Below are 27712 nucleotides of genomic sequence, written 5' to 3'. Positions count from 1 at the left end.
AAACGTGGATTTTTTTAAAAATATTTTTTCAAGAAGCCTCACGAAACTTGGATTTTTTTAAAAATATTTTTTCAACAACCATCACAAAAACGTGGATTTTTTAAAAATATTTTTTCAACGACCATCACAAAACGTGGATTTTTTAAAAATATTTTTTCAACAACCATCACAAAACGTGGATTTTTTAAAAATATTTTTTCAACAACCATCACAAAACGTGGATTTTTTCAAAATATTTTTTCAACAACCATCACAAAACGTGGATTTTTTAAAAATATTTTTTCAACAACCATCACAAAACGTGGATTTTTTTAAAAATATTTTTGAACGACATTTGTGGTTGTCGTTCAAAAATATTTTTAAAAAAATCCACGTTTTGTGATGGTTGTTGAAAAAATATTTTTAAAAAAATCCACGTTTTGTGATGGTTGTTGAAAAAATATTTTTAAAAAATCCACGTTTTGTGATGGTTGTTGAAAAAATATTTTGAAAAAATCCACGTTTTGTGGGGCTTCTTGAAAAAATATTTTTAAAAAATCCACGTGGATTTTTTTAAAAATATTTTTGAACGACAACCACAAAACGTGGATTTTTTTAAAAATATTTTTGAACGACAACCACAAAACGTGGATTTTTTTAAAAATATTTTTGAACGACAACCACAAAACGTGGATTTTTTTAAAAATATTTTTTCAAAGACGACAACAAAACGTGGATTTTTTTAAAAATATTTTTTCAAAGACCACAACAAAACGTGGATTTTTTTTAAAAATATTTTTCCAAAGACCACAACAAAACGTGGATTTTTTAAAAATATTTTTCAAGAAGCCTCACAAAAACGGGGATTTTTTAAATACCTTTCGAAGAAGCTTCACAAAACGTGGACTTTTTAAAAATATTTTTTCAACAACCATCACTAAAACGCGGATTTTTTAAAAATATTTTTTCAAGAAGCCTCACAAAACGTGGATTTTTTAAAAATATTTTTTCAAGAAGCCTCACAAAACGTGGATTTTTTAAAAATATTTTTTCAAGAAGCCTCACAAAACGTGGACTTTTTAAAAATATTTTTTCAATAAGCCTCACAAAGCGTGGACTTTTTAAATATTTTTCGAAGAAGGTTCACAAAACGTGGATTTTTTTAATATTTTTTCAGGAAGCCTCACAAAACATGGATTTTTTTAAAAATATTTTTTCAAGGAGTAACTCTGATAATTTGTCTTCTATAAGACAAATAGATCCTCGTTGAAAAGACCTAGTGGTCTTCTAAGATACGTTCACTTTACTCTGGCCTTGTATGAGAACCTGGATCTCTGCGAAAAGATCTTATGGTCTTCCCAGAGAAAACCTACAACCTATTGCGGTGTGTGGTTTAGTGATAATTCTTCAAACATCATTTAAAATGTCATTCGAATATCATTGAAAATATTATGGTAATTATTTCGTAATTGACACAAATTTTGTTTAACACACACACATACATATCTATTTGATTTTTCATGATGATGGTTGTTTGTCATTCTAAATTCACTTTCATAAATCACAAATCGATTTTCACTTGATGCGGATTTGCTTCGGCAAACATGCAAAGCCTTTCAAGAAGAATTGCTGCCGCCCAACATGCATGTCAGCGATTCGGTAGAAATTGTATTTGGCTTTTTGCTTTCATTCTTTCTGTTAACAAAACTGAAAATGCAATGTGTGTCAATAATAATTTTGTGATAATAGATTTTTAATGATTTTGTTTTTTCGAATGGCTACAAGAGACACACACTCAGACACATATGGCGAGTCAGACAGACATTGCCTTCAACTAAATTAATGTGACTGAGTAGCACACACACACCCATTATGACCTAACCGACCGAAACAAAACATACGTTACCTGGCCGCCATGCCACCACTGCAGTATTGCGTTGCAATGATGACCTGGCCGGCCAGTAGTCAGGCCATTCACACATTGTTGTTGACCACCGGCATTGTTCTTGTTGTTGCATTTTTGTGAAAAACGAAAGAATGGAAAATATTGCTGTTGGAAAAAATGCCACTGTATTAAGGTCGATAGTCGGACAAAGGCTGGACGGCCACTCAAATAAAAAAAGAGAGAGATAAGTTTAACAAAATCTTTTGTTAGCTACCCCTCCACCTCATCAGCCACAATCACCATGGAAGTTAAATCTAATAACCATTAATGGTCAAATGCTAATTGACTTCGACAGTAATGGATCTATGGCCGTTGCAATGACTAAATCGGCGCAATAACTAAGGGTAACAGTGTTGCCATAATTTTGGATTACTGTTAGACTATAATAGTACCCTAAAGAAACACCCTTTTCTTCCAGGAAAGATCTATAGAAGCACCCTTTTCTTCCAGGAAAGATCTATAGAAGCACCCTTTTCTTCCAGGAAAGATCTATAGAAGCACCCTTTTCTTCCAGGAAAGATCTATAGAAGCACCCTTTTCTTCCAGGAAAGATCTATAGAAGCACCCTTTTCTTCCAGGAAAGACCTATAGAAGCACCCTTTTCTTCCAGGAAAGATCTATAGAAGCACCCTTTTCTTCCAGGAAAGATCTATAGAAGCACCCTTTCTTTTAGAAAGGATCTATAGAAGCACCCTTTCTTTTAGAAAGGGTCTATAGAAGCACCCTTTCTTTTAGAAAGGGTCTATAGAAGCACCCTTTCTTTTAGAAAGGGTCTATAGAAGCACCCTTTCTTTTAGAAAGGGTCTATAGAAGCACCCTTTCTTTTAGAAAGGGTCTATAGAAGCACCCTTTCTTTTAGAAAGGGTCTATAGAAGCACCCTTTCTCTTAGAAAGGGAATGTAGAAGCGCCCTTTCTTTTAGAAAGGGTCTATAGAAGCACCCTTTCTGAAAGAGAGGGTTTATAGAAACAACCTTTCTTTCAGAAGGGGTCTATAGAAGCATCCTTTCTTTTAGAAGGGGTCTATAGAAGCATCCTTTCTTTCAGAAGGGGTCTATAGAAGCATCCTTTCTTTTAGAAGGGGTCTATAGAAGCATCCTTTCTTTAAGGAAGATCTATAGAAGCATCATTTCTTTCAGGAAGATCTATAGAAGCACCCGTTCTTTCAGAAAGGGTCTACAGAAGCACCTTTTCTATCAGAAATGGTCTATAGAAGCACCCTTTCTTTCAGAAGGGGCCTATAGGAGCATCCTTTCTTTCAGAAAGGGTCTATAGATGCACAATTTTTTTCAAAGAGGGTCTATCGAAGCACCCTTTCTTTCAGATAGGGTCTATCGAAGCACATTTTTTTTTCAGAAAGGGTCTATCGAAGCACCCTTTCTTTCAGATAGGGTCTATCGAAGCACCATTTCTTTCAGAAAAGGTCCTTCAGAAAAGGTCTATAGAAGCACCCTTTCTTTCAGAAAAGGTCTATAGAAGCACCCTTTCTTTCAGAAAAGGTCTAAAGAAGCACCCTTTCTTTCAGAAAAGGTCTATAGAAGCACCCTTTCTTTCAGAAAAGGTCTATAGAAGCACCCTTTCTTTCAGAAAATGTCTATAGAAGCACCCTTTCTTTCAGAAAAGGTCTATAGAAGCACCCTTTCTTTCAGAAAAGGTCTATAGAAGCACCCTTTCTTTCAGAAAAGGTCTATAGAAGCACCCTTTCTTTCAGAAAATGTCTATAGAAGCACCCTTTCTTTCAGAAAAGGTCCATAGAAGCACCCTTTCTTTCAGAAAAGGTATATAGAAGCACCCTTTCTTTCAGAAAAGGTCTATAGAAGCACCCTTTCTTTCAGAAAAGGTCTATAGAAGCACCCTTTCTTTCAGAAAAGGTCTATAGAAGCACCCTTTCTTTCAGAAAAGGTATATAGATTCACCCTTTCTTTCAGAAAAGGTCTATAGATTCACCCTTTCTTTCAGAAAAGGTCTATAGAAGCACCCTTTCTTTCAGAAAATGTCCATAGAAGCACCCTTTCTTTCAGAAAAGGTCTATAGAAGCACCCTTTCTTTCAGAAAAGGTCTATAGAAGCACCCTTTCTTTCAGAAAAGGTCTATAGAAGCACCCTTTCTTTCAGAAAAGGTCTATAGAAGCACCCTTTCTTTCAGAAAGGGTCTATAGAAGCACCCTTTCTTTCAGAAAAGGTATATAGATTCACCCTTTCTTTCAGAAAAGGTCTATAGATTCACCCTTTCTTTCAGAAAAGGTCTATAGAAGCACCCTTTCTTTCAGAAAATGTCCATAGAAGCACCCTTTCTTTCAGAAAAGGTCTATAGAAGCACCCTTTCTTTCAGAAAAGGTCTATAGAAGCACCCTTTCTTTCAGAAAAGGTCTATAGAAGCACCCTTTCTTTCAGAAAAGGTCTATAGAAGCACCCTTTCTTTCAGAAAAGGTCTATAGAAGCACCCTTTCTTTCAGAAAAGGTCTAAAGAAGCACCCTTTCTTTCAGAAAATGTCTATAGAAGCACCCTTTCTTTCAGCAAAGGTCTATAGAAGCACCCTTTCTTTCAGAAAAGGTCTATAGAAGCACCCTTTCTTTCAGAAAAGGTCTATAGAAGCACCCTTTCTTTCAGAAAAGGTCTATAGAAGCACCCTTTCTTTCAGAAAAGGTCTATAGAAGCACCCTTTCTTTCAGAAAAGGTCTATAGAAGCACCCTTTCTTTCAGAAAAGGTCTATAGAAGCACCCTTTCTTTCAGAAAAGGTCTATAGAAGCACCCTTTCTTTCAGAAAAGGTCTATAGAAGCACCCTTTCTTTCAGAAAAGGTCTATAGAAGCACCCTTTCTTTCAGAAAATGTCCATAGAAGCACCCTTTCTTTCAGAAAAGGTCTATAGAAGCACCCTTTCTTTCAGAAAAGGTCTATAGAAGCACCCTTTCTTTCAGAAAAGGTCTATAGAAGCACCCTTTCTTTCAGAAAAGGTCTATAGAAGCACCCTTTCTTTCAGAAAAGGTCTATAGAAGCACCCTTTCTTTCAGAAAAGGTCTATAGATTCACCCTTTCTTTCAGAAAAGGTCTATAGATTCACCCTTTCTTTCAGAAAAGGTCTATAGAAGCACCCTTTCTTTCAGAAAATGTCCATAGAAGCACCCTTTCTTTCAGAAAAGGTCTATAGAAGCACCCTTTCTTTCAGAAAAGGTCTATAGAAGCACCCTTTCTTTCAGAAAAGGTCTATAGAAGCACCCTTTCTTTCAGAAAAGGTCTATAGAAGCACCCTCTCTTTCAGAAAAGGTCTATAGAAGCACCCTTTCTTTCAGAAAAGGTCTATAGAAGCACCCTTTCTTTCAGAAAAGGTCTATAGAAGCACCCTTTCTTTCAGAAAAGGTCTATAGAAGCACCCTTTCTTTCAGAAAAGGTCTATAGAAGCACCCTTTCTTTCAGAAAAGGTCTATAGAAGCACCCTTTCTTTCAGAAAAGGTCTATAGAAGCACCCTTTCTTTCAGAAAAGGTCTATAGAAGCACCCTTTCTTTCAGAAAAGGTCTATAGAAGCACCCTTTCTTTCAGAAAAGGTCTATAGAAGCACCCTTTCTTTCAGAAAAGGTCTATAGATTCACCCTTTCTTTCAGAAAAGGTCTATAGAAGCACCCTTTCTTTCAGAAAATGTCTATAGAAGCACCCTTTCTTTCAGAAAAGGTCTATAGAAGCACCCTTTCTTTCAGAAAAGGTCTATAGAAGCACCCTTTCTTTCAGAAAATGTCTATAGAAGCACCCTTTCTTTCAGAAAAGGTCTATAGAAGCACCCTTTCTTTCAGAAAAGGTCTATAGAAGCACCCTTTCTTTCAGAAAAGGTCTATAGAAGCACCCTTTCTTTCAGAAAAGGTCTATAGAAGCACCCTTTCTTTCAGAAAAGGTCTATAGAAGCACCCTTTCTTTCAGAAAAGGTCTATAGAAGCACCCTTTCTTTCAGAAAAAGTCTATAGAAGCACCCTTTCTTTCAGAAAAGGTCTATAGAAGCACCCTTTCTTTCAGAAAAGGTCTATAGAAGCACCCTTTCTTTCAGAAAAGGTCTATAGAAGCACCCTTTCTTTCAGAAAAGGTCTATAGAAGCACCCTTTCTTTCAGAAAAGGTCTATAGAAGCACCCTTTTTTTCAGAAAAGGTCTATAGAAGCACCCTTTCTTTCAGAAAAGGTCTATAGAAGCACATTTTCTTTCAGAAAAGGTCTATAGAAGCACATTTTCTTTCAGAAAAGGTCTATAGAAGCACATTTTCTTTCAGAAAAGGTCTATAGAAGCACCCTTTCTTTCAGAAAAGGTCTATAGAAGCACCCTTTCTTTCAGAAAAGGTCTATAGAAGCACCCTTTCTTTCAGAAAAGGTCTATAGAAGCACCCTTTCTTTCAGAAAAGGTCTATAGAAGCACCCTTTCTTTCAGAAAAGGTCTATAGAAGCACCCTTTCTTTCAGAAAAGGTCTAAAGAAGCACCCTTTCTTTCAGAAAAGGTCTATAGAAGCACCCTTTCTTTCAGAAAAGGTCTATAGAAGCACCCTTTCTTTCAGAAAAGGTCTATAGAAGCACCCTTTCTTTCAGAAAAGGTCTATAGAAGCACCTTTTCTTTCAGAAAAGGTCTATAGAAGCACCCTTTCTTTCAGAAAAGGTCTATAGAAGCACCCTTTCTTTCAGAAAAGGTCTATAGATTCACCCTTTCTTTCAGAAAAGGTCTATAGAAGCACCCTTTCTTTCAGAAAATGTCTATAGAAGCACCCTTTCTTTCAGAAAAGGTCTATAGAAGCACCCTTTCTTTCAGAAAAGGTCTATAGAAGCACCCTTACTTTCAGAAAAGGTCTATAGAAGCACCCTTTCTTTCAGAAAAGGTCTATAGATTCACCCTTTCTTTCAGAAAAGGTCTATAGAAGCACCCTTTCTTTCAGAAAATGTCTATAGAAGCACCCTTTCTTTCAGAAAATGTCTATAGAAGCACCCTTTCTTTCAGAAAAGGTCTATAGAAGCACCCTTTCTTTCAGAAAAGGTCTATAGAAGCACCCTTTCTTTCAGAAAAGGTCTATAGAAGCACCCTTTCTTTCAGAAAAGGTCTATAGAAGCACCCTTTCTTTCAGAAAAGGTCTATAGAAGCACCCTTTCTTTCAGAAAAGGTCTATAGAAGCACCCTTTCTTTCAGAAAAGGTCTATAGAAGCACCCTTTCTTTCAGAAAAGGTCTATAGAAGCACCCTTTCTTTCAGAAAAGGTCTATAGAAGCACCCTTTCTTTCAGAAAAGGTCTATAGAAGCACCCTTTCTTTCAGAAAAGGTCTATAGAAGCACCCTTTCTTTCAGAAAAGGTCTATAGAAGCACCCTTTCTTTCAGAAAAGGTCTATAGAAGCACCCTTTCTTTCAGAAAAGGTCTATAGAAGCACCCTTTCTTTCAGAAAAGGTCTATAGAAGCACCCTTTCTTTCAGAAAAGGTCTATAGAAGCACCCTTTCTTTCAGAAAAGGTCTATAGAAGCACCCTTTCTTTCAGAAAAGGTCTATAGAAGCACATTTTCTTTCAGAAAAGGTCTATAGAAGCACATTTTCTTTCAGAAAAGGTCTATAGAAGCACATTTTCTTTCAGAAAAGGTCTTTAGATTCACCCTTTCTTTCAGAAAAGGTCTATAGAAGCACCCTTTCTTTCAGAAAAGGTCTATAGAAGCGCCCTTTCTTTCAGAAAAGGTCTATAGAAGCACCCTTTCTTTCAGAAAAGGTCTATAGAAGCACCTTTTCTTTCAGAAAAGGTCTATAGAAGCACCCTTTCTTGCAGAAAAGGGGTATAGAAGCACCCTTTTTTCAGAAAAGGTCTATAGAAGCACCCTTTCTTTCAGAAAAAGTCTATAGAAGCACCCTTTCTTTCAGAAAAGGTCTATAGAAGCACCCTTTCTTTCAGAAAAGGTCTATAGAAGCTCCCTTTCTTTCAGAAAAGGTCTATAGAAGCACCCTTTCTTTCAGAAAAGGTCTATAGAAGCACCCTTTCTTTCAGAAAAGGTCTATAGAAGCACATTTTCTTTCATAAAAGGTCTATAGAAGCACATTTTCTTTCAGAAAAGGTCTATAGAAGCACATTTTCTTTCATAAAAGGTCTATAGAAGCACATTTTCTTTCAGAAAAGGTCTATAGAAGCACATTTTCTTTCATAAAAGGTCTATAGAAGCACATTTTCTTTCAGAAAAGTTCTATAGAAGCACATTTTCTTTCAGAAAAGGTCTATAGAAGCACATTTTCTTTCATAAAAGGTCTATAGAAGCACATTTTCTTTCAGAAAAGGTCTATAGAAGCACATTTTCTTTCATAAAAGGTCTATAGAAGCACATTTTCTTTCAGAAAAGGTCTATAGAAGCACATTTTCTTTCAGAAAAGGTCTATAGAAGCACATTTTCTTTCAGAAAAGGTCTATAGAAGCACATTTTCTTTCAGAAAAGGTCTATAGAAGCACCCTTTCTTTCAGAAAAGGTCTATAGAAGCACCTATTCTTTTAGAAAGGGTCTATAGGAGCACCCTTTCTTTTAGAAAGGGTCTATAGAAGCACCCTTTTTTTTAGAAAGGGTCTATAGAAGCACCCTTTCTTTCAGATAGGTTCTATACAATCACCCTTCCTTTCAGAAAGGTTCTATAGAATCACCCTTTCTTTCAGAAAGGTTCTATAGAATCACCTTTTCTTTTAGAAAGGGTCTATAGAAGCACCCTTTCTTTTAGAAAGGGTCTATAGAAGCACCTTTCCTTTCAGAAGGGGTCTATAGCAGCAAATTTTCTTTCAAACAATGTCTTTAGAAGCACCGTTTCTTTCAGAAAGGGTACAAAGAAGCACCCTTTCTTTTAGAAAGGGTCTATAGAAGCACCTTTCCTTTCAGAAGGGGTCTATATCAGGACATTTTCTTTCAGAAAGTGTCTATAGAATAACCCTTTCTTTCAGAAGGGGTCTATAGAAGCATTCTTTCTTTTAGAAAGGGTCTATAGAAGCATCCTTTCTTTCTGAAGGGGTCTATAGCAGCAAATTTTCTTTCAGAAAGTGTCTTTAGAAGCACCGTTTCTTTCAGAAAGGTTCTACAGAAGCACCCTTTCTTTCAGAAAGGGTCTATAGAAGCACCGTTTCTTTTAGAAAGTGTCTATAAAAGCACTTTTTCGTTCATAAGGGTCTATAGAAGTACCCTTTCTTAGAAGCAGAAAGGGTCCATAGAAGCACTGGTCTTCTTTGAAGAGACCAATAAGTCTTCTATACGAAGAACATACGAAGACCTACCAATCTGTGAGAAGACCTACCAATCTTCTTGGAGAATACCTATTAGTCTTCTATGAGAAGACGTACTACTCTTCAATGAGACGACATATAGATCTACTTAGAAACGACCTATTGGCCTTTCTATTAGAAAACCTTTAGGTCTCCATAAAAAATGTTTCAGTTTTTTTTAAATATTTTTATATCGTTATAATATTTATCACTCAATCGTCAACCCCGTTTAATATTGAAAAAAAAAAATAAATTCCTCATCGGCCTTGCTTTAAGTACATTATCAAAAGTTGAAGGCCACCACCGCTCTGTCGTCAAACGCATTATGGTTGCCACTGATGTTCCTTGAATATTGTGATTTTGTTTCTGTGACAAGTGGTGCTTGATATGTGGACCTAAACATCGACAGCTATCTCTGCCTAAGGTTTTGCAAATTCGTTTCATGTCCTACAATTCTTAGTATTGACACAGAAAACGAAACGAATGCGACAAGCAGACTTCAAAGCAATTAGAAAAAAAAAGGATTTGGGGGGGGGGGCTAACCAAAAAAAAAAACCAAAAGAAATTTATAATGTAATACAAATTTCAGTAGACGACAAATTGACAAATCATAATCATCCTTCGCCTCATCATCATCCTCATCTGTGTCACCAAAGGCATGCCGACATGGAAGTTATGAAGCGTTAGGTGAAACGCTTTGATTTCCACACACACAAAAAACCGGCAAAAAGTACGTCATAAACAATTCAAAGCAGCAGCATCAACGACAATAACAACCCAAACGTCTAAAGACCAACCTCCCACCAGGAGAAAACACTTAAGGGCAAAAGTATGTCATCGAACTTTTGAACCTTTCTCGTTTGTTTTTGTTTTTTTTTTCTTGTGTTATGTATTACATAATGGCCAAATGTGGTGAATTGACGTCATTGCAGATTTGTTTTGTTCTTCGAGTACTTGACACATACACACACAAAAGTGGATAAAACGGTTACGAGAGGCTAATCAATTTAGATTATCATCGGAAATAAATATGAATAGCATTCAACATTCGACAACAAATAGCTTTCAAGTCTGTATTCCATAGAATACTCTATAGAAGAAGAATATTCTATAGAAGACTCAGTATCTTTTTAATTTTATAGAATACTCTTAACCTAGTAAGTCGTTTTCTATACTATAGAGGAAGTTTTCTGCTATTCAATAGAAGACATCTGAGGTCTTCTTGCATTCTATAGAAGGCTTCTAAGGTCTTCTTGCGTTCTATAGAAGACTTCTGAGATCTTCTTCTGTTCGATAAAAGAAATATGATGTCTTTTCCTGATCAATAGAAGAACTCTGAGGACTTTTCCTGAACGATACAAGACCTCCGAAGTCTTCTCCTATTTCACTGAAGACCTCTGAGGTCTTCTCCTTTGCGATATAATATATCGAAGGTCTTCCTCTACTTTTCTTCTTCTATTCTGAGGTCCACTAAGGTATTCTTCTCTTCTATAGAAGACCTCTAAGGTAATTTTCTCTTCTATAGAAGACCTCTGAGATTTTATTTTTTATTTTATAGAAAATCTCTGAGTTCTTCTATTCTAAAGAAGACTTCTGAAGTATTGTCTTATTTGATAGATGGCCTTTGAGGTCTTCCTCTATTCGATAGAAGACCTCAGGGTCTTCTTCTATTCGACAAAAGATCTATGATGTCTTATTCTATAGAAGACCTCGGAGGTCTTCTTCTAATCTATAGAAGACATATAAGGTATCTTCTTGTTTGATAGAAGGCCTCTTAGGTCTTCCTCAAAGCTTTGAGGTCTTCTCCTGTTTGATAGAAGACTTCTGAGGTTTTCTCGTGTTCGATAGAAAACCTCTGAGATCTTCTCCTGTTCGATAGAAGACTTCTGAGATCTTCTTCTGTTCGATAAAATAACTCTGAGGACTTTTCCTGATCGATAGAAGAACTCTGAGGTCTTCTCCTATTCGATAGAAGACTTCTAAGGTCTTCTCCTATTCTATGGAAGACTTCTGAGGTTTTCTCCTATTCGATATAATATATCTAAGGACTTCCTCTACTTTTCTTCTTCTATTCGGAGTCTTCTTCCATTCTGAGGTCCTCTAAGGTATTCTTCTATTCTATAGAAGACCTCTGAGATCTTTTTCTATTTTATAGAAAATCTCTGAGTTCTTCTATTCTATAGAAGTCCTCTGAAGTATTATCTTATTCGATAGAAAACCTCTGAGGCTTTCTCCTATCCGATAGAAGGCCATTAACGTCTTCCTCTATTCGATAGAAGACCTCAGGGTCTTCTTGTATTCGACAAAAGACCTATGATGTCTTATTCTATTCTATAGAAGACCTCGGAGGTCTTCTTCTATTCTATAGAAGACATATAAGGCCTCCTCTTATTTGATAGAAGGCCTCTTATGTCTTCTCCTGTTCTATGTAAGAGCTTTGACGTCTTCTCCTGTTCCATAGAAGTCTTATGAGATTTTCTCCTGTTTGATAGAAGACTTCTGAGGTTTTCTCGTGTTCGATAGAAAACCTCTGAGATCTTCTCCTGTTCGATAGAAGACTTCTGAGATCTTCTTCTGTTCGATTAAAGAACTCTGAGGTCTTTTCCTGATCGAAAGAAGAACTCTGAGATCTTTTCCTGATCGATAGAAGACCTCTGAGGTCTTCTCCTATTCGATATAATATATCTAAGGTCTTCCTCCAATTTTTCTCTTCTATTCGGAGTCTTCTTCTATTCTGAGATCCTTTGAGGTATTCTTCTATTGTGTAGAAACCTCCGAGATCTTTTTCTATTTTAAGGAAAATCTCTGAGTTCTTCTATTCTATAGAAGACTTGTGAAGTATTGTCTTATTCGATAGAAACCCTCTGAGGCTTTCTCCTATCCGATAGAAAACCTTTAATGTCTTCCTCTATTCGATAGAAGACCTCAGGGTCTTCTTCTATTCGACAAAAGATCTATGATGTCTTATTCCATTCTATAGAAGTCCTCGGAAATCTTCTATTCTATAGAAGACATGTAAGGTCTCTTCTTGTTTGATAGACGGTCTCTTATGTCTTTTCCTGTTCGATAGAAATCTTATGAGGTTTTCTCCTGTTTGATAGAAGACTTCTAAAGTTTTCTTGTGTTCGATATAAAAACTCTTAGATCATCTTCTGTTCGATAGAAGACTTCTAAGATCTTCTTCTGTTCGATAGAAGAACTCTGAGGTCTTTTCCTGATCAATAGAAAACCTCTTAGGTCTATTCCTGATCGATGGAAGACCTCTGAGGTCTTCTCCTATTCGATATATTATATCTAAGGTATTCCTCCACTTTTCTTCTTCTATTTGGAGTCTTCTTCTATTCTAAGGTCCACTGAGGTCTTTTTCTATTTTATAGAAAATCTATGAGTTCTTCTATTCTATAGAAGTCTTCTGTTCGATAGAAGACTTCTGAGATCTTCTTCTATTCTATAAAAGAACTCTGAGGTCTTTTCCTGATCGATAGAAAACCTCTCAGGTCTTTTCCTGATCGATAGAAGAACTCTGAGATCTTTTCCTGATCGATAGTAGACCTCTGAGGTCTTTTCCTGATCGATGGCAGACCTATAATATATCTAAGGCCTTCCTCTACTTTCCTTCTTCTATTCGGACTCTTCTTCTATTCTGAGGTCCGCTGAGACTTCTGAAGTATTGTATTATTCCATAGAAAACCTCTGAGACTTTCTCATATTCGATAGAAGCCCTTTGAGGTCCTCTATTCGATATAATACCTCAGAGTCTTCTTCTATTTGACAAAAGACCTATGATGTATTCTTCTATTCTATAGAAGACTTCGGAGGACTTCCTCTATTCCATAGAAGTCTTATGAGGTTTTCTCCTGTTTGATAGAAGACTTATGAGGTCTTTTCGTGTTCGTTAGAAGACTTCTAAAATCTTCTCCTGTTGGATAGAGGACTTCTACGATCTTCTACTGTTCGACAGAAGACTTTTGAGTTCTTCTACTATTCAATAAAATACCTCTGAGGTGTTCTTCCAGTTGATAGAAGGACCCAGAGGTTATTAGTCGTCTTGAGGTCTTCTTTTATTCGAAAGAAGACCTCTGAGTTCTTCTACTATTCGATAGAAGACCTCTCAGACATTCTTTTATTCGATAGAAGACCTCTAAGGTCGTCTCTTTTTAAATAGAAGGCCTCTTGAGGTCTTCTCCTGTTCGATAGAAGTCTTCTAAATTTTTCTCCTTTTTGGTAGATGACCCCAGAAGTTCTCTCGTGTTCGATAGAAGACCTCTGAGTTCGTCTCCTGTTCAATAGCTGACTTCTGAGATCTGCTCCGGTTCGATAGAAGACTTCTGATCTCTTCTACTATGATGAAAGACCTCTGAGGTTTTCTTCTATTCAGTAGAGGACCTCAAAGATCTTCTTCTACACGATTGAAGACCTCTGAGGTCTGAGTTTTCCTTCTATTCGAGTTTTTCTTCTATTCTGAGTTTTTCTTCTATTCGATAGAACACCTCAGAATTTATTAGCCATCTTGAGATCTTCTTTTATTCAAAAGAACAGTTCTTCCCCTAGTCGATGTACGACCTTTGAGGTCGTCTCCTGTTCGATAGAAGTCTTCTGAATTTTTCTTCTCTTTGATAGAAGACCTCAGAAGTCTTCTCGTGTTCGTTAGAAGACCTCTGAGTTCGTCTCCTGTTCGATAGAAGACTTCTGTTGTCTTCTACTATTCAATGAAATACCTGTGAGGTTTTCTTCGATTCGATAGAAGACCTCAGAATTTATTAGCCATCTTGAGGTCTTCTTCTATTCAAAAGAAGACCTCTGAGGTCTTCCCCTAGTCGATGTACGACCTTTGAGGTCGTCTCCTGTTCGATAGAAGTCTTCTGAATTTTTCTTCTCTTTGATAGAAGACCTCAGAAGTCTTCTCGTGTTCGTTAGAAGACCTCTGAGTTCGTCTCCTGTTCGGTGGAAGACTTCTCAGGTCTTCTACTATTCAATGAAAGACCTCTGAGTTTTTCTTCTATTCGATAGAACACCTCAGAATTTATTACCCATCTTGAGGTCTTCTTCTATTCAAAAGAAGACCTCTAAGGTCTTCCCCTATTCGATGTACGACCTTTGAGGTCTTCTCCTGTTCGAAGTCTTCTGAATTTTTCTTCTCTTTGATAGAAGACCTCAGAAGTCTTCTCGTATTCGATAGAAGACCTCTGAGTTCGTCTCCTGTTCGATAAAAGATTTCTGAGATCTTCTCCTGTTCGATAGAAGACTTCTGAGGTTTTATACTAATCAATGAAAGACCTCTGGCGTACTATTCGATATACGACCTCTAAGGACGTCTCTTGTTCGATGGAAGACCCCTTAGGTCTTTTCCTGTTCGATGTAAGACCTTTGAGGTCTTCTCCTGTTCGATAGAAGTCTTCTGAAGTTTTCTCCCATTTGACAATACTTCAGAAGCCTTCTCGTGTTCGATAGAAGATCTCTGTTCAGTAGCTAACTTCAGAGATCTTCTCCGGTTCGATAGAAGAATTCTGATCTCTTCTACTATGATGAAAGACCTCTGAGGTTTTCTTATATTCAGTAGAGGACCTCAAATATCTTCTTCTACTCGATTGAAGTCCTCAGAGGTCTTCTTTTATTCTTCATCCTTAAAAGATACCTTTGAGGTAAGCTATTATATTAAAGATCTCTAAAGGTCGTCTGATATTCTATAGAAGAACTTTGTAGGTGTTCTTCTATTCTATAGAAAAAATCTACAGGCCTTCATGTATTCAATGAAAAACTTCTGAGGTCTTCGTCTATTCTACAGAAGACCTCTAATGTCTTTGTCAATTCTACAGAAGGCCACTGAGGACTTCTATTCTATAGAAAACCCTTGAGGTCTTCCTCTAATATATAGAAAAAATATTTGAGCTATTCTATTTTATATAATATTTTTTCTTTTCTACAGAAAACCTCTGAGATTATGTTCGTTTCTATAGAGGACCTGCGAGGTCTTCTTCTATTATATAGAAGACCTCTAAGGCCTTCTAATATTCAATAGCGGACCTAAAGTCGATTTCGGTTAACCGATTAATCGATTATTAGTCGTAAAATTCGAATAATCGTAGTCGTAGTCGTGTGTGAAAACAGAATAATCGATTATTTTTAATTGACTTTCGAAAAACGAAGTCGACCATTTGTCGTAGTTGACTATTGGATATGCTAAAACCACATAATCGATATACCAATAAAAATTCTATAGAAGAGCCTTAGGTCGTCTATTCTATAGAGGGCCCTGAGGTCTTCTATTGTATAGGAAACCCTGAGGTCTTCTAGTCAATAGAAAGCACTGAGGTCTTCTACTTCAATTTGAGATCTTCTATTCTATAGAAGAACCTGAGATCTTCTATTCTATAGAAGATCCTAAGGTATTCTACTCTACAGTAGGCCACTGATTCTTTTATTCCACAGAAGACATTGAAGTCTTTCATTCTATAGAAGACATCACGGTCCTCTAAAGCATAGAAGATCTCAGGGTCTTCAGTAGAATAGAAGATTTGGGACTTGTTTTGGTTACCATTCTTTTCCATTTTATTAACTACTTTATTTTATTATTTTATATGTTTTTCCCCGAGTGTATCTAACGTTGAATTAAGCATAGACATTAAATCGAACACATCATTTTATGGTTATTTGTATGTGGTTTTACATATGTTCGGAATACAGGTTTGTGACTCAAACTTGAAACCGGCAAACACCGACAGACGATGAGACAAACTGCGGCTGAGGCAAGAAACATAACCAAATTAAACGTGACTTAATAATTCAAATAAAATTCACATAAAACATCTAAAAATAGAACAAGAAGAACTGTCATCTAAACGCGCCAGCAAACAACCTAACCTACAAAACCTATTAAAATGTAATTAATTGTACATTTATGTAAAACATTGATCTCTTTACAAAACAGCAAACAACACAAAAGAAGAAGAGGAATAATGGTCTAACCCATGTACATACATTTGTAATATTTATTCAGCATTCCGTTTAAAATGTCATCTCCCGAATCTAATGCCGTTGTTAAAGAATTCTCATCTGTCAAAATACAACGCAAATCCATAAAATATTCAATACCAGCAAAAGAGGAAATGTCACGCGTCATGCTTGATGAAGTGATGCCAATACTGCAGTGATGAGAGACGGGGGAAAGGTAAAGAGCTGGTTGAAGCTGAAGAATATTAAATATTTGCCCTTAGTCTGGTTATAAATTTTAAATATTCATTACAAAAGTTATTGTAACCAGTTTAGGTGTGAGTGAGTGATGTTGTGTGTGTTTGAGTGTGTTTGTGTCTGTCAAAGGTTGGGTAGATTTGACCTAGTTAATCCATCTCTTGTTGTTGCTGTTGGCAAATGGTAGAATAGAATGTAACGCATTGTTTCAACAGCCAATTTATTTTTACAAATGGATGGATATCCATGACAGGTAGGTATCGTATCGTAGGTATATATGGAGACATAAAATTTATTGGTACTCCTCTTCACAGAACAAGAAATGCTTGGAAGTGTTAAAGGTGTGGCATATTCCGAAGCCACACATTACAGCTCACTCACTCATCATTCATGACAATGAGAAGAGAGTTCTTGATTGAAAATATGTGGCTTTGCTAGGCATGATATAGAATGATATGGCCGTACTGCAATGTCAAGGTGTGGTCATGGATATTGATTGGTAAGCTCAATTTAAAGATAAAAGGCAGACAAATGCTTGTTGGCATATTCTTCCAACATGCAATGGTTAATCTTCTGTCTATAGATCTTCTGTAGATGTAGAAGAACTATGGAAAATCGTCAACAAATTTCTATATTTATAAAATAACTGTTTTACGGAGGTATATGGGACCCTGAGAACAAATATTAGCTATAGACAAAATTCATATTCATAGGAGAGCTATATGAGACCCTGAGAACCAGTACTAGCTATAAACAAAATTTATATTCATAGGAGACTTTTAGAACAGTTCTACTTTTAAATTACCTATTAGAGCTTGTAATGTCCAAAGAAGATGTTTAGACGATTGTCTATACATGGAGGCTCTTTGCAGGAACAAAATGTAATATATGTATGGGAGTATAACAAAATGTACCTGAACTATTAATGTCTCTTCTTTCTCATTTTAGAGAGGAAGTAATGACCAATTCTGTTTTCTGGTTTTCTGCTTGATTATTAACAACTTATACTGAGGGTCAATTTCCATGTCGCTCAATTTAACTAGAGGTTTGAATTGTTGATTGTCCACGGTGCTCTTGAAACAATTTTAAATGAAAGGTGCTTACACCTCGGAAGTTTTTGCAGATTCTGAAACTACAATGTTTATAGATGAGAAAAATCAAAAAACAAAAAAATCGCCGGAGCGCTTTTTAAATAAATCGCGATTTAAATTGACATTTTTAGGGGTTGTTTAGGTTTTCACTATTTTGGTTAGAAACCGCAGGTCCCATCAAAATGGAACTGAAGAAAATGTTGTAGCTATGAAAATTCTCTACAAGATCGTCCTTTACGGTACATTCGTAGTTTTTACCATTTTTGAGATATAGAGGTTCAAATTGGGACAATTCAAATTCAATTCAATTCTGTATCGCCCCCTTATAAAACAATGTTATTACTGCAAATTCTCAACTTAAACTTATATATCTAAAGAAATGGTACAACTTAGGATAAGTTAATTAAGCCAGTCTTGTAGAGAATTTTCACAGCTTTAAGATTTTCTCAGGTCCCATATCGACAAGACTTACCGTATGCAAGCAAAATCGCGAAACCCTAACAAAAAAACCTAAAAATGTAAACTGAGCTTCTATATCTCAAAAATGGTACAAGCTGTGAAAAAATGATAAACGCCAATCCTCAAGAGAATTTTCACAGCTACAAAATTTTCTTTAGTTCCATGTCGATTGGACTTGCGGTTTCCAAGCAAAATCGTGAAAACCTAAAAACACCTAAAAATGTGAATTTTGACCGCGTTTTATTTAAAAATCCCTACAGCGATTTTTTCTTGTTTTTGGATTTTTCTCATCTATGAACATTGCTGTTTCAGAATTTACAAAAACTTCCCCTGTGTAAGCGGTTTTTATCAAAAGTTAGTTAAGGCGCACCCTTCATGACGTTGTTTTATAAGGGGGCGATACAGTCAGTGCATTATCCCAATTTGAACTTATATATCTCAAAAATGGTAAAAACTACGAAAGTACCATAAAGGACGATCTTGTAGAGAATTTTCATAGCTACAACATTTTCTTCAGTTCCATTTTGATGGGACCCGCGGTTTCTAAGCAAAATAGTGAAAACCTAAACAACCCCTAAAAATGTCAATTTAAATCGCGATTTATTTAAAAAGCGCTCCGGCGATTTTTTTTTGTTTTTTGATTTTTCTCATCTATAAACATTGTAGTTTCAGAATCCGCAAAAACTTCTGGGGTGTAAGCACCTTTCATTTAAAATTGTTTCAAGAGCACCGTGTGTCTTCAGTCCATTTGTTTTATAGAGAACCAAAAGAGGTCCCTTCTGTACACTTATAAAAGGTAGGATGTCTAAATAAGTTCTTTATAACATTTTCAGACTATAGAAGGCCTTTATAAAGTTTGCAGAATTTATTACTTAAAAGTTCTTTGGAGGCCTTCTGTCTATAGGATTCAGAGGATTCATTAATTCATTTTTCTTTCTTTCTTTTTCTATGAAAGTCCGTAGAGGGTCTTCTAAAATAGAAACCATTCAAATGTCTTCTGGTTATGGAAATCCTTCAGAGATCTTCTATCTATAGAAGATCACCAGAGAACTATCTTCGGAGAACTACAGTCTATAAAATACCATTAGAGGTCTTATGACTATAGCCAAAAAGTAATTCACGATGCTCTTGAACAACTTTAAATAAAAGGTGCTTACACCTTCGAAGTTTTTGTGGATTCTGAAACTACAAAGTTCATAGACGAGAAAAATCAAAAAAAAAATCGCCGGAGCGCTTTCTAAATAAATCGGGGTTTAGGGTTTTTTAGGTTTTCACGATTTTGCTTGGAAACGTAAGTCCTATCGAAATAAGACTAAAGAAAATCTTGTAGCTATGAAAATTCTCTACAAGATTGACCTTTATGATAATTTCGTAGGTTTTACCGTTATGGAGATATGGAAGTTCAAATTGGGACAATGCATTGATTGTATCGTCTCCTTATAAAACAAGGTTATGACTGGTCATGACTGCAATTTCCCAACTTAAACTTAAAAATGGTACAACCTTACAAAAAATTACGAAAACCAATCTTATATAGAATTTTCAAAGCTATACGATTTTCTCTAGTCCCATTTCTATAAGACTTTTCAAGCGAATCGTGAAACCTAACCAAAAAAACTGAATGTGACCTGAACTTCTATATCTCAAAAAACATCATAAAGGACAATCTAATAGAGAATTTTCACAGCTACAAAATTTTCTTTATCCCCATTTCGATAGGACTTGCTGTTTCCAAGCAAAATCGCGAAAACCTAAAATAAACCTAAAAATGAGAACTTTCACCGCGATATATTTAAAAAGCGCTCCGACGATTTTTTTATTATTATTTTTCTCATCTATGAACTTTGTAGTTTCAGTTTCCGCAAAAACTTCCCAGGTGTAAGCTCCTTCCATTTAAAGTTGTTTCAAGAGCACCGTGATCTGTCTACAGAAGACCTTTTGATGTATTTTGTTTCTAGATGACCTTTAGAAGGTCTTCCGTCTATAGTAAGCCCTTGGAGAGTCTTTTGAAATATAAACCCTTCAAAGGTTTTCTGTTTACGGTAAACCTTCAGAGGTCTTCATTCTATTGAAAGCCTTTAGAGGTCGTTTGTGTGTAGAAACCCCTCTGAACACTTCTGTCTAAAGACAACCTTTATAAAACCTTCTACCTATAGAAGAACTTTTGAAGATCATCTGGGTATTGAAGATACTTAGAAGGTCTTCTGGCTATAGAATCCATCCCAGTGTCTCTATTGCAGTAGATCTTCAGAGGTTATATATCTATAAAATACCGTTAGTGGTGTTCTACATATTGAAAACCTTCAGAGGTCTTCCGCCTACAGACAGAAAGTGTCAGTCTACAGAAGACCTAGAAGACGTCTAGAAGGTCATCTGTCTATATAAAGCCTTCGCATTTTTTTAATAAAAGACTTTTAGAAGTCTTTTTTCTATGGAAGTCACTGGAGGATTTCCTGAAATGGAAGCCCTTCAAATGTCTTATGGAAAACCTTTGGAGGTCTTCTATGTATAGACGATTATAAGATGTCTTCTACCTGTAGGAGACCTCAAGAACGTTTAAAAAAACGCCTTCTGTGTATAGAAGTAATTTAGTAGGTCTAAAAAATTTGTTTTTAGAAGAACTTTCAGTGGTCTTCTATCTATAGAAGACTTTAAGATTTAATGTCAAGAGCTTTCAGGGTATAGACGACCTTCAGAGGCCATCTATCCAAAGAAGAACTTTCAGATACCACCAATACCACTTGAGGTCATCAGTTTTTAAAAGACCTTTAAATGGTCTTTTGGCTATAGAAGACCCTTAAAAGGTCTTTTGTCTATAGAATACACCCGAGTGTCTTTATTACAGTAGACCTTCAGAGGTCATATATCTATAAAATAAAGTTAGTGGTGTTCTACATATAGAAAACCTTCAGAGGTCTTCCGCCTACAGACAGAAAGTGTAAGTCTACAGAAGACCTTTAGATATATTCTGTCCCTAGAAGACGTCTAGAAGGTCATCTGTCTATTTAAAGCCTTCTGATTTTTTTAAATAAAAGACTTTTAGAAATCTTTTTCCTATTGAAGACATTTATTCTTCGGAGGTATTCTATGTATAGACGATTTTTAGTTGTCTTCTGCCTGTAGGAGACCTCAAGAACGTTTAAAAAAAGGACTTCTGTGTATAGAAGTAATTTAGTATGTCTATAAAATTTCTTTTTAGAAGACCTTTCAGTGGTCTTCTATCTATAGAAGACTTTAAGATCTTCTGTCCATAAAAAATGTCAAGAGATTTTAGCGTATAAACGACCTTCAGAGGCCTTCTATCGAAAGAAGAACTTTCAGATACCACCAATATCACTTGAGGTCATCAGTTTTTAAAAGACCTTTAAATTGTCTTTTGGCTATTGAAGACCCTTAGTGTCTTTATTATTAGTAGACCTTCAGAGGTCATATATCTATAAAATACCGTTAGTGGTGTTCTACATACAGAAAACCTTCAGAGGTCTTCCGCATACAGACAGAAAGTGTCAGTCTACAGAAGACCTTTAGATATATTCTGTCCCTAAAAGACCCCCAGAAGGTCATCTGTCTATTTAAAGCCTTCTGATTTTTTTTTAAATAAAAGACTTTTAGAGGTCTTTTTCCTATTGAAGACATTTATTCTTCGGAGGTATTCTATGTATAGACGATTTTTAGTTGTCTTCTGCCTGTAGGAGACCTCAAGAACGTTTAAAAAAAGGACTTCTGTGTATAGAAGTAATTTAGTATGTCTATAAAATTTCTTTTTAAAAGACCTTTCAGTGGTCTTCTATCTATACAAGACTTTAAGATCTTCTGTCCATAAAAAATGTCAAGAAATTTTAGCCTATAAACGACCTTCAGAGGCCTTCCATCGAAAGAAGAACTTTCAGATACCACCAATATCACTTGAGGTCATCTGTTAATTAAATAAATGGTCTTTTGGCTACTGAAGACCCTTAGAACGTCTTCTGTGTATAGAATACATCCCAGTGTCTCCATTACAGTAGACCTTCAGAGGTCATATATCTATAAAATACCGTTATTGATGTTCTACATATAGAAAACCTACAGAGGTCTTCCGCCTACAGACAGAAAATGTCAGCCTACAGAAAACCTTTATATATATTCTGTTCCTAGAAGACCTCTACAAGGTCATCTGTCTATATAAAGCCTACGGATTTTTTAAATAGAAGACTTTTGGAAGTCTTTATCCTATGGAAGTCATTGGAGGATCTTCTGAAATAGAAACCCTTCAAAGGTCTTATGGAAAACCTTCGAAGGTCTTCTATCTATAGACGGTTTTAGTAAGGCCTTCTGTCTATGGAAGTAATTTAGTATGTCCCTGTCTATAAAAAACATTTCAATAGCTTTCAGCGTATAGACGACCTTCAGAGGCCTTCTAACGAAAGAACTTTCAGATACCACCAATACCACTTGAGGTCATCAATTTTTGGAAGACCTTAAGAAGATCTTCTATCTATAGCATACAGTTGGAGGTCTTTTGTCATTAGAAGACCTTGGGGTCACCGACTAGATTAGGCATTTAGAAGGTATTTTGGAGGGCTTTCGGAGATCTTCTTTCTATCGGACTTATTCTGTCTATAGATAACCTTTAAAGAGCTTTAAACCTTAGAAGACTTTTAGAGATCTTTCGTCCATAGAAAACATTCTGCAGTATTTCGTTTGTAGAATGCCTTCAGAGGTATTTTGAAGTCTTTTGTGTCTTTAAGAGACACATCTGAAGAAAGTCTTCGGTATGTATTTGATAGTGTGTCAATAAAATACATTTAGATGTCGTATAAGGCATAGGTCTTCAGTTTCATGTCTTCAGATAATAGAAAATTTTTAAAAATATTTTCTGTCTTTAGAAGACATTTAAAAGATATTCCTTTTAGGCGTATATAATAGACACACTGCTGACTTTCATCTATGAACGACTCGCAATTGCAGCACATACAAAGAAAATCACTGTTCGACCTCTTCTTCCTTCATAGACCTAAAAAATGTCTATAAGAAACTTTCTTGTAATACCCCTCGTATAGAAAAAAATCCCGTCGATAGTTCATCTATGTTGGACTCCCTTGTCTATGAAAGACCATCTGTTGTTGCAATTGGCCTATGAAACATAGGCCACAATAATGAAAGATTCCATCCTGCCGCACGGCTGTGAACGACTAATATCTAGTATTTTAATGTTTCATACTAAAATGTTTATACGAAAGACTATTAATGAAAGAGTGTTTGCTTTGGTTTCCTCTCCTGGCACTTTTACCCAGCTATCTCTACATTCCACTGCTGCTGCTTGTCTACGAGAGACTCTGTATCACTGAGACTCATACGAGAGAAATGGATGCCTAGTAACAGCTGCAGTTTGTCTACGAGTTATTCCCTGGATTCCGTGCGGTAACAGCTGGTCAATGAAGTCTACCCAATGCTGCAGCTCGGCTATAAAATACTAACAGCTGCTGAAGCTTGTCCTTAAAGGACTCTCTGGGTCAGTAGCAGAGACTATTAAAGTATCTCTGATGAAAATCGTTTATTAAATACTACTTTGTAATGCCCAACATATATGAATGGTCTCCTGATAATGCTGTAGGCTTTTAAAAACTTCATTCTACTGCATGTCAGTTATAAGAAGCATTTATAAGAAACTCCCTGTTTCCAGGCTCCTATGATATATTCCACGCCTAAGCTCATATAGGAAAGACTTCCTATGAAAATTTATGTTCTCTGGCTCGTCTATAAAGTTTCCTCCTTTTCTGATATTTTATATATTTCTGTACTATCTGCTTCGTCAGGGAAAGACTGTCTAAAGAAGGTTTACTGCTTAAGCAAAGTTAGATAGGATAAGTATGTTTATAATAAGGAACTATCTAAGCAAAAATATCAGACATATGTCTTGGATACTTTAAGTATCCTTAAATTTGTTTTATATACTTTTATGGGTTTGCCATTTTCTGTTTCATTTTCCTTGGGATCCACTTGGAATCCTGTTCTTATCTGAATGTATTAAAGTTAAAATTATGTTTTTAATTGTGTCCTTGTGACGTTGAACCATCCATCTTTTCCAAAAATATCAATTACAAATTTTATTACTGCTTGAGGATTGCTTTTTAATATCCCTTTCAATTTTGCTAAGCGGATGATATTTGAAGTATTTTTACTTATTTCTATACCACCGACCATCATCATCCATCACAGTTAAATTACAATTCTACTTACTCGGGTATCATCAACAACAAAATAATAAAAAAGATTTATTACCGAAAAAGAGAGGAAGAAGATGAGAAAAGAAAATTAGAAAAATATTAGAATAGAACAATTAGATTCAAAATTAAATTATGAGTCCTAAAAGAATATTAAAAAAGAAAGACCATTAAAAAGATATTAAATCCAAAATTATAATGAAGAGATGTTGCAGACAATTGGAGAATGGTGCGTGGTAGAATTGAATTAAACTTAAAAGCTTTTGACAATTAATTCGTTTACCCTTCAAAGGTAATCAATTTTGAAATGGTGAAAGCGTTAAATTGCCACCTTGGCCTCCATCTTCAGATATCTTTCTTTGAATTTTATTATACATATTAAATATATTACATGTGTATGCCAATAAAAAATGTGTCGATTCCATATTTGGCAATTAACTTCCCATTCTAGAAACGCAAACATAACCTAACAAATTGGCTTCCAGCATGAAACAAACGCTTAGGTGTAAACATCAATTAAAAGCCCTTTTTTCCCACTTCTACAAACAGCCAAACCTTTGAGGCTGTCAGCCAGCCAGCTAAATTGCTTTCATGCTTCACCCACCACGTATGGATGGGTAGCAGAGCACGTGGGTGGCCCAAAAACAAACAAATATGCCTTAATTTTTCTATTTCCTTTATTTCCATTTAATTTGATTTTATTAGCAAAGCTGTGAGTGTGTTGGATGTGCAGGCGGCAGACAGTGCGTGTGTGTTTTTGTGGATTTGTTTCATAAATTTATGCTATGGTTTTAGAGACAGGTTTACTTTTTATAATTGGGTGCTATAAATATTGAACGAAATATAATAGATGAGGTCAGATATAAGAAAAAATGTTGGGGGGTAAAGCCTCCAAGAGGTCTTCCTGAGAGTACGTAGAGGTCTTCCCTAAGAAAACCAAAAGGTTTTCCCAACAAACAGGTAATTTCATAGAAAACCAAAAGGTCTTCTTGCAGAAGAAGACCATGACGATTTCTCAAAGGTAACCAAGTGGTCTTGCCATTGACGGCTAAAGGGCCTTCCCATACAAAAATGGTTTACCGAACAATCGGGTTTTCTCATGGAAAACCAAAATATCCAACATGTCTTCTTTTAGAAGACTAACATATCTTCTCATAGAAGATCAACATATCTTCTCGTTGCAGACAAACAGGTGTTCTTAGGTCTAGCAGGTCTTCTCATAGAAGACCAACAGGTGTTCTCATAGACGACCAAGAGTTCTCATAGAAAACCAAAAATCTTCTCACAGAAGACCAACAAATCTTCTCATAGAAGACCAACAGGTATTTTCACAGAAGACGAACAGGAATTTTCATTGAAGACCACCAGGTCTTTTCACAGAAGACCAACAGGTCTTCTCATAAAACACCAACCGGCCTCTCAGCTGCTGCACCTCATCGACGAAAGATTTCCAGCTGCTGCTGCTAATCTATGAAGGGATCCCAGCTGCTGTAGCTCATCTATAAAAGACTCCCAACTGCTACAGCTCATCTACAAAAGACTCCAAAGGTGCTGCAATTCATTGATGAAAGCTGGAAAGCTGATTCAGCTCGTCTATAAAAGACTACCAGCTGCTTCAGCACCTCTATGAAAAACTGTCAGATGCTGCAGCTCGTCTCCGATAGACTCTCAGGTGCTACATCTATAAGAGACTTCCAGCTCCTGCAGCTCACTGATGACAGAATTCAGCTGCGGCTTCTCGTCTTTGAAAGACTCCCAGTTGCTGCTGCTCGTCTATGACAGACTCTTAGCTGCTGTAGCTTATCGATGGAAGATTCTTAGCTGCTGAAGTTCGCCTATGAATGATTCTCAGCTGCTGTAGCTTGTCTATAAAAGATTCTCAGCTGCTTCAGCTCGTCTATGGAAGACCCTCAGCTGCTGCAGCTCGTCTAAAAAAACTCCATGCTTCTGCAGCTTATCAATGAAAGGTTTCCAGCTGCTACAGCTCGTCTATAAAAGACTCCCAGCTGCTGTAGCTTATCGACGAAAAACTCCCAGATGCTGCAGCTCATCGATGAAAGATTCCCAGCTGCTGCAGCTCCTCTATGAAGGACTCCTTGCTGCTGCAGCTCCCCTATGAAAGACTCCAAGCTGCTGTAGCTCATCGATGAAAGGTTTCCAGCCGATATAGTTCCTCTGTGAGAGTCTCCCAGCTGCAGCAGTTTCCTTATGAAAGACTCCCAGTTGCTTCAGCTCACCTTTAAAAAAACTCCCAGCTGCTGCAGCCATTGATGAAAGGTTTCCAGCTGCTGCAGCTCGTCTTTAAAAGACTCCCAGCTGCTGCAGCCGGTCTAGAAAAAACTCCACGCTCATGCAGCTTATCAATGAAAGATTTCCAGCTACTACAGTTTATCGATGAAAGGTTTCCAGCTGCTACAGCTCGTCTATAAAAGACTCTCAGCTGCTTTAGCTTATCGATGAAAGACTCCCAGCTGCTGCAGCTCATTTATGAAAGATTCCATCTGCTACAGCTCGTCTATGAAAGACTCCCAGCTGTTGCAGCTCATCTATAAAAGACTCCCAGCTGCTGCAGCCATTGATGAAAGATTTCCACCTGCTGCAGCTCGTCTATGAAAACTCCCAGCTGCTGCAGCCGGTCTAGAAAAAACTCCACGCCCTTGCAGCTTATCAATGAAAGTTTGCCAGCTTCTACAGTTTATCGATGAAAGGTTTCCAGCTGCTACAGCTCGTCTATGAAAGACTCTCAGCTGCTGCAGCTCATCGGTGAAAGACCCCAGCTGCTGCAGCTCATCGATAAAAGACTCCCAGCTGCTGCAGCTCCTCTATGAAGGACTCCTTGCTGCTGCAGCTCCCCTATGAAAGACTCCCAGCTGCTGTAGCCCATCGATGAAAGGTTCCCAGCCGTTATAATTCCTATATGAGAGTCTCCCAGCTGCGGCAGTTTCCTCATAAAAGACTCCCAGTTGCTTCGGCTTGCCTATAAAAGACACCCAGCTGCTGCAGGCATTTATGAAAGGTTTCCAGCTGCTGCAGCTCGTGTGTGAAAGACTCCCAGCTGTTGCAGCCGGTCTAGAAAAAAATACACGCTCTTGCAGCTTATCAATGAAAGATTTTCAGCTACTACAGTTTATCGATGAAAGGTTTGCAGCTGCTACAGCTTGTCTATAAAAGAGCTCGTTTCTGAAAGACCCCTACTGATGCAGCTCCTCTATAAAAGACTCCTCGCTACTGTAGCTCGTCTATAAAAGACTCCCAGCTGCTGCAGCTCATCTATATAAGACTAATTGCTGCTGCAGCTCATCGATGAAATATTTCCGGCTGCTGCAGCTCGTCTATGAAGGACTATCAGCTGTTGCAACTCGTCTATGAAAGACTCCGAGCTGCTGCAGCTCATCTATGAAAGATTCCATCTGCTGCAGCTCGTCTATGAAAGACTCCCAGCTGCTGCAGCCATTGTTGAAAGACTTCCAGCTGTTTCAGCCGGTCTAGAAAAAACTCCACACTCTTGCAGCTTATCAATGAAAGTTTTCCAGCTTCAACAGTTTATCGATGAATGGTTTCCAGCTGCTACAGCTCGTCTATAAAAGACTCTCAGCTGATGTGGCTTATCGAT

General features: G+C 36.8%; 1 protein-coding gene across 19 annotated transcripts in view; it reads right to left on the bottom strand.

Moving 5' to 3' along the window:
* Positions 1-27712, bottom strand: part of Cdep (Chondrocyte-derived ezrin-like domain containing protein) — a 254904-nt gene that overhangs the window by 174819 nt on the left and 52373 nt on the right. The window contains exon 3 of one of the 19 annotated variants that reach the window (XM_073975306.1): positions 24077-24107. The exons of the other annotated variants lie outside the window; for them this stretch is intronic. The gene's annotated coding sequence lies outside the window, so the exon portion shown is untranslated. The remainder of the gene's footprint in view (positions 1-24076; positions 24108-27712) is intronic. 19 annotated transcript variants of the gene reach the window in all.

This window comes from Musca autumnalis, unplaced genomic scaffold, assembly GCF_047663935.1.
Source record: "Musca autumnalis isolate F117 unplaced genomic scaffold, ASM4766393v1 scaffold_1, whole genome shotgun sequence".
Lineage (NCBI taxonomy): Eukaryota > Metazoa > Arthropoda > Insecta > Diptera > Muscidae > Musca > Musca autumnalis.
This window is presented reverse-complemented; position numbering and strand designations above follow the sequence as displayed.